Source organism: Ranitomeya imitator, unplaced genomic scaffold (genome assembly GCF_032444005.1).
Source record: "Ranitomeya imitator isolate aRanImi1 unplaced genomic scaffold, aRanImi1.pri SCAFFOLD_113, whole genome shotgun sequence".
Classification (NCBI taxonomy): domain Eukaryota; kingdom Metazoa; phylum Chordata; class Amphibia; order Anura; family Dendrobatidae; genus Ranitomeya; species Ranitomeya imitator.
The window spans coordinates 14,875-29,748 of record NW_027193406.1 but is presented as its reverse complement, the minus strand read 5'-3'; positions in this window follow the sequence as shown (position 1 = coordinate 29,748).

The following is a 14,874-nucleotide window of genomic DNA, read 5'->3' as shown; positions in this document are numbered from 1 at the left end:
GAGGAGAGTAAGAAAAGGAGCTGGGAGCCTTCACCGAGTCGCCTAACCCATTCCAACCGGCAGTCTAGCCCGCCTTCCCATTATCCAGTAAAGTAGTAAAACATCTAACGCTAATCATGGCAAGAGCAATCCTCTGGTAATTGTAGTGGACCCAGATTATTCTTCAATTTTTCCAAGAGGAACCATCTAGTGGAAGAGAAGGGAGTTATCATCTTCCGCCTTGCATCGGCCCCGCACGTTTTCCAAGAAACTGTCTCCATTTTTTAAGAAATTTGCCGCTTGTACCTCCTTATTTGTGAGTGCGTCCCCTTGCTCCACCGCCATGTAATGATGCAGTCGAGCTATTAAATCTGACAACTGAGGGGTAGACGATGATAAGTATAGTATGTATTAGTATTGGGGGACCCCTCCCTCCGCAACTCTCGCCACTCATATTCTCCCAATAATGTAAGATCGCCATTGTCACATTACTCCAAAGGCTGGTAATCCAGAAACTAGGCCCCAAAACGGGACTATGTAACCGCAGGACCATAGGCCATGTAATAAATCAGAGCTAGGTTGCTGACATCTAGGGCAGGCTGTAAGTCTGTTAGGTCTTATATCTGGTTTATGAATATTAAAAGCAGAGAGTGCTCCATGCATCATTTTAAATTGAGTTTCCCTCCAATTTTCATTTATTATGTTTTAGTGTATATACCCTGTAACATTATACTTTTCCAGAAAGGCATCCAGTCCCCTCTTAAATTTAAGTAATGAATCACTCATTACAACATCATTTGGCAGAGAGTTCCATAGTCTCACTGCTCTTACAGTAAAGAATCCGCGTCTGTTATTATGCCTAAACCTTTTTTCCTCCAGACGTAGAGGATGCCCCCTTGTCCCTGTTTCAGGTCTATGATTAAAAAGATCATCAGAAAGGTCTTTGTACTGTCCCCTCATATATTTATACATTAAAATAAGATCTCCCCTTAGTCTTCGTTTTTCCAAACTAATTAGCCCCAAGTGTAATAACCTATCTTGTATTGCAGACCCCCAAGTCCTCTAATAACCTTGGTCGCTCTTCTCTGCACCCGCTCCAGTTCAGCTATGTCTTTCTTATACACCGGAGACCAGAACTGTGCACAGTATTCTAAGTGTGGTCACACTAGTGACTTGTATAGAGGTAAAATTATGTTCTCCTCATGAGCATCTATGCCTCTTTTAATGCATCCCATTATATTATTTGCCCTTGTAGCAGCTGCCTGACACTGGCCACTGAACATGAGTTTTTCATCCACCCATACTCCCAGGTCTTTTTCATTGATGGTTTTGCCCAGAGTTTTAGAATTAAGCACATAGTTATTCATCTTATTTCTTCTACCCAAGTGCATGACCTTACATTTATCCCCATTAAAGCTCATTTGCCATTTATCAGCCCAAGTTTCAAGTTTAAAAAAATCATCCTGTAATATAAAATTTTCCTCCTCAGTATTGATTACCCTGCAGAGTTTAGTGTCATCTGCAAATATTGAAATTCTGCTCTGTATGCCCCCTACAAGATCATTAATAAATATGTTAAAAAGAAGAGGTCCCAATACTGACCCCTGTGGTACCCCACTGCTAACCACGACCCAGTCCGAGTGTGCTCCATTAATAACCACCCTTTGTTTCCTATCCCTGAGCCAGCTCTTAATTATAGCTAGAGGCAGAAAATGCCATCCTTGAAGTCTTGAATCCACGAACTCTGCATTTGGTTTTGAGATACGTAAGTCCCGGAACAAGTCATTCATTTCTGGCTGTGTTAGAACATGAGGCTCACCAGACATACATGGCTCAGAGTTTGAATCAGCGTTGTTTCCCGTCTCTGACCCATGGACTGCAACATCTTTGTTGGCTGCCTGCTCTAGGCTCCATGACTCTAGTGGCTTTGATACTGGAAGAGCATCTGTTGTGAATTCTGCTTTTGGGTTCCCTCCAGTGGTTGTAGGTGGGAATGCAGTTGTCCCTCAGTTGCAGTCCTGGCCAGGTGTATCTGCTGATTGCAGTTCTAACTGGGATATTTAGGTGTGCAGGATTCTTGAGTCCTTGCCAGTTGCCCATGGTTCTGGGAGGTTTTGGATCTTTGTCTGGTTCCTCCTGCCTTGCTGCCAATTCAGCAAAGATAAGTGTTTGGTTTTTGTTTCTGTGGCACACATGCTGTGTGCTTAATAATTCTGTGCTATTCATTTGTTTTCTCTTGTCCAGCTTAGACTGTGTCAGTGTTTTCTCAGTCTTGTTGGATTCTCTGGAGTTGCAGATATACGCTCCACATCTTTAGTTAGATGGTGGAATTTTTTGTATTTTCTGCTGTGGATATTTTTGGAAGGGTTTTAATACTGACCGCTTAGGATTCTGTCCTATCCTTTCCTATTTTAGCTAGAGTGGCCTCTTTTGCTAAATCCTGTTTCCTGCCTGCGTGTGTCTTTTCCTCTACTACTCACAGTCAATATTTGTGGGGGGCTGCCTATCCTTTGGGGTTCTGCTCTGAGGCAAGGTAGATTTCCTATTTCTATCTATAGGGGTATTTAGTCCTCCGGCTGTGTCAAGGTGTCTAGGATTTGTTAGGCACACCCCACGGCTACTTCTAGTTGCGGTGTTAAGTTCAGGATTTGCGGTCAGTACAGCTTCCACCAACACAGAGAAAGTTCCATGCGGCTCCAAGGTCACCGGATCATAACAAGCGTCATCATGTGGCACCGGTCTCATAGCTGAAGACAGATTGGGATATTCAGTGGACTTCTTATTCTTAGCAGAGAAGTAACAGTTCGTCACATGATCCTTCTGCTCCTGCCAAATCATTGATCATTAGGACAGCAAACGGCATTGACTTGCGAGAACCTCTCAGTTAACCTCTAAGATCAACAGCACATCTCACACAACAGATGTGAGGAGCCCAGGATTTGTCATGAGCAAAATCATAGGCTTTCATGATGAGAGCTGTCATGGTGCATCTGTGGAGCTTAAGCGTGTACTCTCCACAAATGTAACAGAAGGTATTGTGACTAGAGGTGCAGTTAGGGCTTCAGCTTGGGGTGGGGGGAAAAAATATGAGTGGGCCCCTAACCAGCTAATCCTGACTACAGCTACGTGGTGCACCCTAATTGTGAGTGTAGGGGAACATCAGCAGATGACGCGCTGTGATTTAAAATACATCTATATACAAAAACACTGATATTCCTATATGGAGACCTTATACTGTAGAGGTAGATACCGGTCCTGCAGCTATATAAGATATTACAGCAGTTATAGATGGTGACTTACCGCTGATGTTCTTTCTGAAGGAATCGTTCACTTTTCTCATCTATTCCATCTGGTCCAGACCAACATGACAACTTCTCCAAACATGACTGATCTGCAGAGATTATAACAAAGCCACATCTGAATTCTCACATTTCCAGCATCATCTATATCTATCCACAATCTGCACAAACTCCTCATTCTGCTGATACCCCAATACTGAGCCGCTGCTGCCGTATGTGTCCCTATTACTGCCCCTGATACCCCAATACTGAGCTGCTGCTACCGTATGTGTCCCTATTACTGCCCCTGATACCCCAATACTGAGCCGCTACTGCTGTATGTGTCCCTGTTACTGCCCCTGATACCCCAATACTGAGCCGCTGCTGCCGTATGTGTCCCTATTACTGCCCCTGATACCCCAATACTGAGCCACTGCTGCCGTATGTGTCCCTATTACTGCCCCTGATACCCCAATACTGAGCCGCTGCTACCGTATGTGTCCCTATTACTGCCCCTGATACCCCAATACTGAGCCGCTGCTGCCATATGTGTCCCTGTTACTGCCCCTGATACCCCAATACTGAGCCGCTGCTGCCGTATGTGTCTCTATTACTGCACCTGATACCCCAATACTGAGCCACTGCTGCCGTATGTGTCCCTGTTACTGCCCCTGATACCCCAATACTGAGCCACTGCTGCCGTATGTGTCCCTGTTACTGCCCCTGATACCCCAATACTGAGCCACTGCTGCCGTATGTGTCCCTATTACTGCACCTGATACCCCAATACTGAGCCACTGCTGCCGTATGTGTCCCTATTACTGCACCTGATACCCCAATACTGAGCCGCTGCTGCCGTGTGTGTCCCTATTACTGCACCTGATACCCCAATACTGAGCCGCTGCTGCCATATGTGTCCCTGTTACTGCCCCTGATACCCCAATACTGAGCCGCTGCTGCCGTATGTATCCCTATTACTGCCCCTGATACCCCAATACTGAGCCGCTACTGCTGTATGTGTCCCTGTTACTTCCCCTGATACCCCAATACTGAGCCGCTGCTGCCGAATGTGTCTCTATTACTGCACCTGATACCCCAATACTGAGCCACTGCTGCCGTATGTGTCCCTGTTACTGCCCCTGATACCCCAATACTGAGCCACTGCTGCCGTATGTGTCCCTGTTACTGCCCCTGATACCCCAATACTGAGCCACTGCTGCCGTATGTGTCCCTATTACTGCTCCTGATACCCCAATACTGAGCCGCTGCTGCCGTATGTGTCCCTATTACTGCACCTGATACCCCAATACTGAGCCGCTGCTGTAGGTGTCCCTGTTACTGCCCCTGATACCCCAATACTGAGCCACTGCTGCCGTATGTGTCCCTATTACTGCACATGATACCCCTATACTGAGCCACTGCTGCCATATGTGTCCCTATTACTGCACCTGATGCCCCAATACTGAGCCGCTGCTGCCGTATGTGTCCCTATTACTGCACCTGATACCCCAATACTGAGCCGCTGCTGTAGGTGTCCCTATTACTGCCCCTGATACCCCAATACTGAGCCGCTGCTGCCATATGTGCCCCTATTACTGCACCTGATACCCCAATACTGAGTCGCTGCTGCCGTATGTGTCCCTATTACTGCACCTGATACCCCAATACTGAGCCGCTGCTGCCGTATGTGTCCCTATTACTGCACCTGATACCTCAATACTGAGCCGCTGCTGCCGTATGTGTCCCTATTACTGCACCTGATACCCCAATACTGAGCCGCTGCTGCCGTATGTGTCCCTATTACTGCACCTGATACCCCAATACTGAGCTGCTGCTGCCGTATGTGTCCCTATTACTGCACCTGATACCCCAATACTGAGCCGCTGCTGCCGTATGTGTCCCTATTACTGCACCTGATACCCCAATACTGAGCCGCTGCTGCCGTATGTGTCCCTATTACTGCACCTAATACCCCAATACTGAGCCGCTGCTGCCGTATGTGTCCCTATTACTGCACCTGATACCCCAATACTGAGCCGCTGCTGCCATATGTGTCCCTATTACTGCACCTGCTGTGTGGTACAATAACGGCTCCCCTTACCGCCCAATATAATAGTCGCCCGCCAGGGCCGTGGGGTACCCGGTTCCGGGTCCGGTATTCACAGGGGATGTCATGGTGGCGACCCGGTCTGTAGCCCTGGGCACCCATGTAAAAAGGGGTATTGATTATAGTTTGTGTTTGTGACGCCACCTGTGGTATTCGGTCAGGGTGACCGACGCTGCTTTAAGGGGTCCTCTGGGGTGATGTTATGGCAGCTAGATCGTATAACTTCCTACAGGTGAAGTATGTCCCCAGGGCTCCCGGTGTGTAGATGGAAGATGGTGAATGGTGCAGTAAAGAATGGAGGACACAGGTTTGCAGTATCTTTACCAGGTTTACTGTAGACTTCAGGCATCCACAGTCCAGGGCACCAGCCCACAGGTACAGGCAGGGTCCGGACGGCTTGGAAGCAAGTTCAGAGCACCCTTTACCAGGTGGAGTTAAAAGCCTTCCTCATAGTGCGGTGGTGTTGTAGTTCCTTACTGCCTATGGCTTCTGATAAGGTCCTCACAGTTCTCTCTGTCCTCCATAAAGGTGGATAGATATAAATTTAGCGTGCACTCTACCTGATAAGGCGAGGTGCTGGTGTAATGGACCGAATGGCCCCAATCTAGATCATTTTTAAAGTTCACCGCTCTCTCTTGTGGATATCATGCAAAAAAAATCAAAATGTATTATAGCATAATCTGGGAGCGTAACAGAATCTTAAACAATAAGCGACATACAAGAAAAACGCCGGAGCCTTTGTCACCAATCGCTGTAAATAGAGAGAAAAGAAACCAAATAAATAAAACCAGAATGGAAATTCAAAATAATAAAGAACATCTGTGACTAATCTATATAGCGTGGGGTCCTCCTGGTGCAAATAAATACAGTGGGGCAAAAAAGTATTTAGTCAGTCAGCAATAGTGCAAGTTCCACCACTTAAAAAGATGAGAGGCGTCTGTAATTTACATCATAGGTAGACCTCAACTATGGGAGACAAACTGAGAAAAAAAAATCCAGAAAATCACATTGTCTGTTTTTTTAACATTTTATTTGCATATTATGGTGGAAAATAAGTATTTGGTCAGAAACAAAATTTCATCTCAATACTTTGTAATATATCCTTTGTTGGCAATGACAGAGGTCAAACGTTTTCTGTAAGTCTTCACAAGGTTGCCACACACTGTTGTTGGCCCATTCCTCCATGCAGATCTTCTCTAGAGCAGTGATGTTTTTGGCTTTTCTCTTGGCAACACGGACTTTCAACTCCCTCCAAAGGTTTTCTATAGGGTTGAGATCTGGAGACTGGCTAGGCCACTCCAGGACCTTGAAATGCTTCTTACGAAGCCACTCCTTCGTTGCCCTGGCGGTGTGCTTTGGATCATTGTCATGTTGAAAGACCCAGCCACGTTTCATCTTCAATGCCCTTGCTGATGGAAGGAGGTTTGCACTCAAAATCTCACGATACATGGCCCCATTCATTCTTTCATGTACCCGGATCAGTTGTCCTGGCCCCTTTGCAGAGAAACAGCCCCAAATCATGATGTTTCCACTACAATGCTTTACAGTAGGTATGGTGTTTGATGGATGCAACTCAGTATTCTTTTTCCTCCAAACACGACATGTTGTGTTTCTACCAAACAGTTCCAGTTTGGTTTCATCAGACCATAGGACATTCTCCCAAAACTCCTCTGGATCATCCAAATGCTCTCTAGCAAACTTCAGACGGGCCCGGACATGTACTGGCTTAAGCAGTGGGACACGTCTGGCACTGCAGGATCTGAGTCCATGGTGGCATAGTGTGTTACTTATGGTAGGCCTTGTTACATTGGTCCCAGCTCTCTGCAGTTCATTCACTATGTCCCCCCGCGTGGTTCTGGGATTTTTGCTCACCGTTCTTGTGATCATTCTGACCCCACGGGGTGGGATTTTGCGTGGAGCCCCAGATCGAGGGAGATTATCAGTGGTCTTGTATGTCTTCCATTTTCTAATTATTGCTCCCACTGTTGTTTTGTTCACTCCAAGCTGGTTGGCTATTGCAGATTCAGTCTTCCCAGCCTGGTGCAGGGCTACAATTTTGTTTCTGGTGTCCTTTGACAGCTCTTTGGTCTTCACCACAGTGGAGTTTGGAGTCAGACTGTTTGAGGGTGTGCACAGGTGTCTTTTTATACTGATAACAAGTTTAAACAGGTGCCATTACTACAGGTAATGAGTGGAGGAAAGAGGAGACTCTTAAAGAAGTTACAGGTCTGTGAGAGCCAGAAATCTTGATTGTTTGTTTCTGACCAAATACTTATTTTCCACCATAATATGCAAATAAATTGTTAAAAAAACAGACAATGTGATTTTCTGGATTTTTTTTTCTCAGTTTGTCTCCCATAGTTGAGGTCTACCTATGATGTAAATTACAGACGCCTCTCATCTTTTTAAGTGGTGGAACTTGCACTATTGCTGACTGACTAAATACTTTTTTGCCCCACTGTATATACAAAGTATATACACACAATCTGTAAATGAAGGGGAAAAATAACGACAGGTCCACCTGAATCTGTGGACTAGGAATCCTACATAAAGATATATACACACATATACAAATATACATGAAAAAATGCTAGTATACTGAGACAGGACTGGATCATCTATGATATAACGCTGGGAGCGTCACTCTGTCCGAAGCCTCGATAGACTGCGCAAGCGCAAGCGCCGGCGCAGTCTGGGCCTCACAGAGCGACGCTCCCGGGAGATCGCGGTGTGCGTTCACACTGAACGCACACCGCGATCTCCCCCGCAGAAGCAGGGACCGCCAGGAGGGTGAGTATCGGACATATTCACCTGTCCCCGTTCCATCGCTGAGCGGCGCCATCTTCCCGGTCTCCTCGGCCTGTGGCCTTCAGTTCAGAGGGCGCGATGACGCGCATGCGCGCCGGCGCCGCCCTCTGACTGAAAAGTCACAGGCCGAGGAGACCGGGAAGATGGCGCCGCTCAGCGATGGAACGGGGACAGGTGAATATAGTAAGTGCTGGGGGGCCTGAGCTGGCGGCGATACCGGCACCTGTCCCCGCCTGCTAAGGCCCCCCAGCACTCGGCGCCGAGCGGGTCAGAGGCAGGATGGAGCAGCAGGATGGAGCAGCAGGATGGAGCAGCAGGATGGGGACGCAGGATGGGGACGCAGGATGGGGACGCAGGATGGAGCAGCAGGATGGAGCAGCAGGATGGGGACGCAGGATGGAGCAGCAGGATGGGGACGCAGGATGGAGCAGCAGGATGGGGACGCAGGATGGGGACGCAGGATGGAGCAGCAGGATGGGGACGCAGGATGGAGCAGCAGGATGGGGACGCAGGATGGAGCAGCACATAAGGATGGGGACGCAGGATGGAGCAGCACATAAGGATGGGGACACGGGATGGAGCAGCAGGATGGGGACACAGGATGGAGCAGCACATAAGGATGGGGACACGGGATAGAGCAGCACATAAGGATGGGGACACGGGATGGAGCAGCAGGATGGGGACGCAGGATGGAGCAGCACATAAGGATGGGGACATGGGATGGAGCAGCAGGATGGGGACGCAGGATGGAGCAGCACATAAGGATGGGGACACGGGATGGAGCAGCACATAAGGATGGGGACACGGGATGGAGCAGCAGGATGGGGACGCAGGATGGAGCAGCACATAAGGATGGGGACGCAGGATGGAGCAGCACATAAGGATGGGGACGCAGGATGGAGCAGCACATAAGGATGGGGACGCAGGATGGAGCAGCACATAAGGATGGGGACGCAGGATGGAGCAGCACATGACAGGATGGGGACGCAGGATGGAGCAGCACATGACAGGATGGGGACGCAGGATGGAGCAGCACATAAGGATGGGGACGCAGGATGGAGCAGCACATAAGGATGGGGACGCGGGATGGAGCAGCACATAAGGATGGGGACACGGGATGGAGCAGCACATAAGGATGGGGACATGGGATGGAGCAGCAGGATGGGGACGCAGGATGGAGCAGCACATAAGGATGGGGACATGGGATGGAGCAGCAGGATGGGGACGCAGGATGGAGCAGCACATAAGGATGGGGACACGGGATGGAGCAGCACATAAGGATGGGGACACGGGATGGAGCAGCAGGATGGGGACGCAGGATGGAGCAGCACATAAGGATGGGGACATGGGATGGAGCAGCAGGATGGGGACGCAGGATGGAGCAGCACATAAGGATGGGGACACGGGATGGAGCAGCACATAAGGATGGGGACACGGGATGGAGCAGCACATAAGGATGGGGACACGGGATGGAGCAGCAGGATGGGGACGCAGGATGGAGCAGCACATAAGGATGGGGACGCAGGATGGAGCAGCACATAAGGATGGGGACGCAGGATGGAGCAGCACATAAGGATGGGGACGCAGGATGGAGCAGCACATAAGGATGGGGACGCAGGATGGAGCAGCACATGACAGGATGGGGACGCAGGATGGAGCAGCACATGACAGGATGGGGACGCAGGATGGAGCAGCACATAAGGATGGGGACGCAGGATGGAGCAGCACATAAGGATGGGGACGCGGGATGGAGCAGCACATAAGGATGGGGACACGGGATGGAGCAGCACATAAGGATGGGGACGCGGGATGGAGCAGCACATAAGGATGGGGACGCGGGATGGAGCAGCACATAAGGATGGGGACGCAGGATGGAGCAGCACATGACAGGATGGGGACGCAGGATGGAGCAGCACATGACAGGATGGGGACGCGGGATGGAGCAGCACATAAGGATGGGGACGCGGGATGGAGCAGCACATAAGGATGGGGACGCGGGATGGAGCAGCACATAAGGATGGGGACACGGGATGGAGCAGCACATAAGGATGGGGACGTGGGATGGAGCAGCACATAAGGATGGGAACGCGGGATGGAGCAGCACATAAGGATGGGGACGCGGGATGCAGCAGCACATAAGGATGGGGACGCGGGATGGAGCAGCACATAAGGATGGGGACGCGGGATGGAGCAGCACATAAGGATGGGGACGCGGGATGGAGCAGCACATAAGGATGGGAACGCAGGATGGAGCAGCACATAAGGATGGGGACGCAGGATGGAGCAGCACATAAGGATGGGGACGCAGGATGGAGCAGCACATAAGGATGGGGACGCAGGATGGAGCAGCACATAAGGATGGGGACGCAGGATGGAGCAGCACATAAGGATGGGGACGCAGGATGGAGCAGCACATGACAGGATGGGGACGCAGGATGGAGCAGCACATGACAGGATGGGGACGCAGGATGGAGCAGCACATAAGGATGGGGACGCATGATGGAGCAGCACATGACAGGATGGGGACGCAGGATGGAGCAGCGCATGACAGGATGGGGAAGCAGGATGGAGCAGCGCATGACAGGATGGGGACGCAGGATGGGAGCAGCGCATGACATGATGGGGACGCAGGATGGGAGCAGCGCATGACAGGATGGGGACGCAGGATGGAGCAGCGCATGACAGGAAGGGGAACGCAGGATGGAGCAGCGCATGACAGGATGGGGACGTAGGATGGAGCACATGACAGGATGGGGACGCAGGATGGAGCAGCGCATGACAGGATGGGGACGCAAGATGGAGCAGCGCATGACAGGATGGGGACGCAGGATGGAGCAGCACATGACAGGATGGGGACGCAGGATGGGAGCAGCGCATGACAGGATGGGGACGCAGGATGGAGCAGCACATGACAGGATGGGGACGCAGGATGGAGCAGCGCATGACAGGAAGGGGAACGCAGGATGGAGCAGCGTATGACAGGATGGGGACGCAGGATGGAGCAGCACATACCAGGATGGAGACAATATACCAATATAAATGCTCGCCACCCGGGCGTAGAACGGGTTCAATAGCTAGTATATAAGGATGGGGACGCAGGATGGAGCAGCACATGACAGGATGGGGACGCAGGATGGAGCAGCACATGACAGGATGGGGACGCAGGATGGAGCAGCACATAAGGATGGGGACGCAGGATGGAGCAGCACATAAGGATGGGGACGCGGGATGGAGCAGCACATAAGGATGGGGACACGGGATGGAGCAGCACATAAGGATGGGGACGCGGGATGGAGCAGCACATAAGGATGGGGACGCGGGATGGAGCAGCACATAAGGATGGGGACGCAGGATGGAGCAGCACATGACAGGATGGGGACGCAGGATGGAGCAGCACATGACAGGATGGGGACGCGGGATGGAGCAGCACATAAGGATGGGGACGCGGGATGGAGCAGCACATAAGGATGGGGACGTGGGATGGAGCAGCACATAAGGATGGGGACACGGGATGGAGCAGCACATAAGGATGGGGACGCGGGATGGAGCAGCACATAAGGATGGGGACGCGGGATGGAGCAGCACATAAGGATGGGGACGCGGGATGCAGCAGCACATAAGGATGGGGACGCGGGATGGAGCAGCACATAAGGATGGGGACGCGGGATGGAGCAGCACATAAGGATGGGGACGCGGGATGGAGCAGCACATAAGGATGGGAACGCGGGATGGAGCAGCACATAAGGATGGGGACGCAGGATGGAGCAGCACATAAGGATGGGGACGCAGGATGGAGCAGCACATAAGGATGGGGACGCAGGATGGAGCAGCACATAAGGATGGGGACGCAGGATGGAGCAGCACATAAGGATGGGGACGCAGGATGGAGCAGCACATGACAGGATGGGGACGCAGGATGGAGCAGCACATGACAGGATGGGGACGCAGGATGGAGCAGCACATAAGGATGGGGACGCATGATGGAGCAGCACATGACAGGATGGGGACGCAGGATGGAGCAGCGCATGACAGGATGGGGAAGCAGGATGGAGCAGCGCATGACAGGATGGGGACGCAGGATGGGAGCAGCGCATGACATGATGGGGACGCAGGATGGGAGCAGCGCATGACAGGATGGGGACGCAGGATGGAGCAGCGCATGACAGGAAGGGGAACGCAGGATGGAGCAGCGCATGACAGGATGGGGACACAGGATGGAGCACATGACAGGATGGGGACGCAGGATGGAGCAGCGCATGACAGGATGGGGACGCAAGATGGAGCAGCGCATGACAGGATGGGGACGCAGGATGGAGCAGCACATGACAGGATGGGGACGCAGGATGGGAGCAGCGCATGACAGGATGGGGACGCAGGATGGAGCAGCACATGACAGGATGGGGACGCAGGATGGAGCAGCGCATGACAGGAAGGGGAACGCAGGATGGAGCAGCGTATGACAGGATGGGGACGCAGGATGGAGCAGCACATACCAGGATGGAGACAATATACCAATATAAATGCTCGCCACCCGGGCGTAGAACGGGTTCAATAGCTAGTATATATATAAGAGTAATGGAAGTGCACGGTTACCAGGGCCATATTTGCCACTAGGCACTTGAGGGCACGTGCCTAGGGCGGGGACGATGCGGGGTGGCGGCACCTGAGCAAGTTTTTTTTTTTTTTTTTAAAGTCCTGGGTCACCTCCCGACCGACCACGTGGTTCCGCTCATTAAGGTCATGAATATGCGCATATTCATGACCTTAATGAGCGGTACCACATGACCGCTCACTCAGGAAGAAGGTGCTGCGCCGGGAGTTGAGACAGAGCCAGAGGGATGTCGGCGGGACAGGTGAGTATGAGGGACGGGGGAAGAAAGAGGACGGGGAGCAGAGCCATGAGAGAAGGAGCGGGGGGGAGGAAGGGGAGGGAGAGATGAGCCATGCATACGGGGGGATTATGATCCATGCATACAAGAGGTGGGGGGGAATTATGAGCCATGCATACAGGAGGGGGGGAATTATGAGCCATGCATACAGGAGGGGGGATATGAGCCATGCATACAGGGGGGGTAATTATGAGCCATGCATACATGAGGGGGGGATATGAGCCATGAATACAGGGGGGAAATTATGAGCCATGCATACAGGAGGGGGGGAATTATGAGCCATGCATACAGGAGGGGGGATATGAGCCATGCATACAGGAGGGGGGGATATGAGCCATGAATACAGGGGGGAAATTATGAGCCATGCATACAGGAGGGGGGGAATTATGAGCCATGCATACAGGAGGGGGGGAATTATGAGCCATGCATACAGGAGGGGGGGAATTATGAGCCATGCATACAGGAGGGGGGATATGAGCCATGCATACAGGGGGGAATTATGAGTCGTGCATACAGGAGGGGGGGAATATGAGCCATGCATACAGGGGGGGGGAATTATGAGCCATGCATACAGGGGGGGAATTATGAGCCATACATACAGGAGGGGGACGGTGGTGGAATATGAGCCATGCATACAGGAGGTGGGGGGGAATTATGAGCCATGCATACAGGAGGGGGGGATTATGAGCCATCATACAGGAGGGGGGAAATATGAGCCATGCATACTGTAGGGGGGGAATATGAGCCATGCATACAGGAGGAGGGGGGAATATGAGCCATGCATATGGGATGGGAGGGAGATTAGCCATGCATACAATATGGGAGGGGGGCATTATACAGTATTGAGCATCATGTGGGGTAATTATACAGTATGGAGCATCATGTGGGGCCATTATACAGTATTGAGCATCATGTGTGGCCATTATACAGTATAGAGCATCATGTGTGGCCATTATACAGTATGGAGCATCATGTGTGACCATTATACAGTATGGAGCATCATGTGTGGCTATTATACAGTATAGAGCATCATGTGTGGCCATTATACAGTATGGAGCATCATGTGTGGCTATTATACAGTATAGAGCATCATGTGTGGCTATTATACAGTATTGAGCATCATGTGTGGCCATTATACAGTATGGAGCATCATGTGTGACTATTATACAGTATAGAGCATCATGTGTGGCTATTATACAGTATTGAGCATCATGTGTGGCCATTATACAGTATGGAGCATCATGTGTGGCCATTATACAGTATAGAGCATCATGTTATAGCTGTTTTTCATTCTGACCCAAATGTCAGCTGACAGATCACCAGTGAGGGCCAAATCGTGGAGTTACGCCCGTCATTTTACAAGCGCGCTTGGAGACAAAAAGACACCTCACACATATCCTGTGAGCAAGTCACTTTTATCTGAAGTAAAAGAGCAAGAAGCAAATTTTATACCATTTACACATAATGCATTTCAATGTAACTCATGTAGCCCCCACCATCGCCCAGGGTCATACTTTATTTACCATAACCCAGAATATGTTGTACTGACTCTTGAGAACATACATGATAAGAAGTACAGTCTCCTTGAAGCGGAGACACTAAGACTACTGCATCAACAGATTCTAGTAATTCTAACAATTAAAGGCAAGAGGCACTTAAAGGCAAGGTAGCTAAAGGCAAACTATTAACCCTTCTATATCAATTTCCCCCTTTTGTAAATGGTATAACCTCTGCTACGGGGTCAGCTGATGTCCACAAAGGAGCTACTGTCTCATGGGTCTAGTACCCACAAGGGGACTTCCTACCTGCTTCA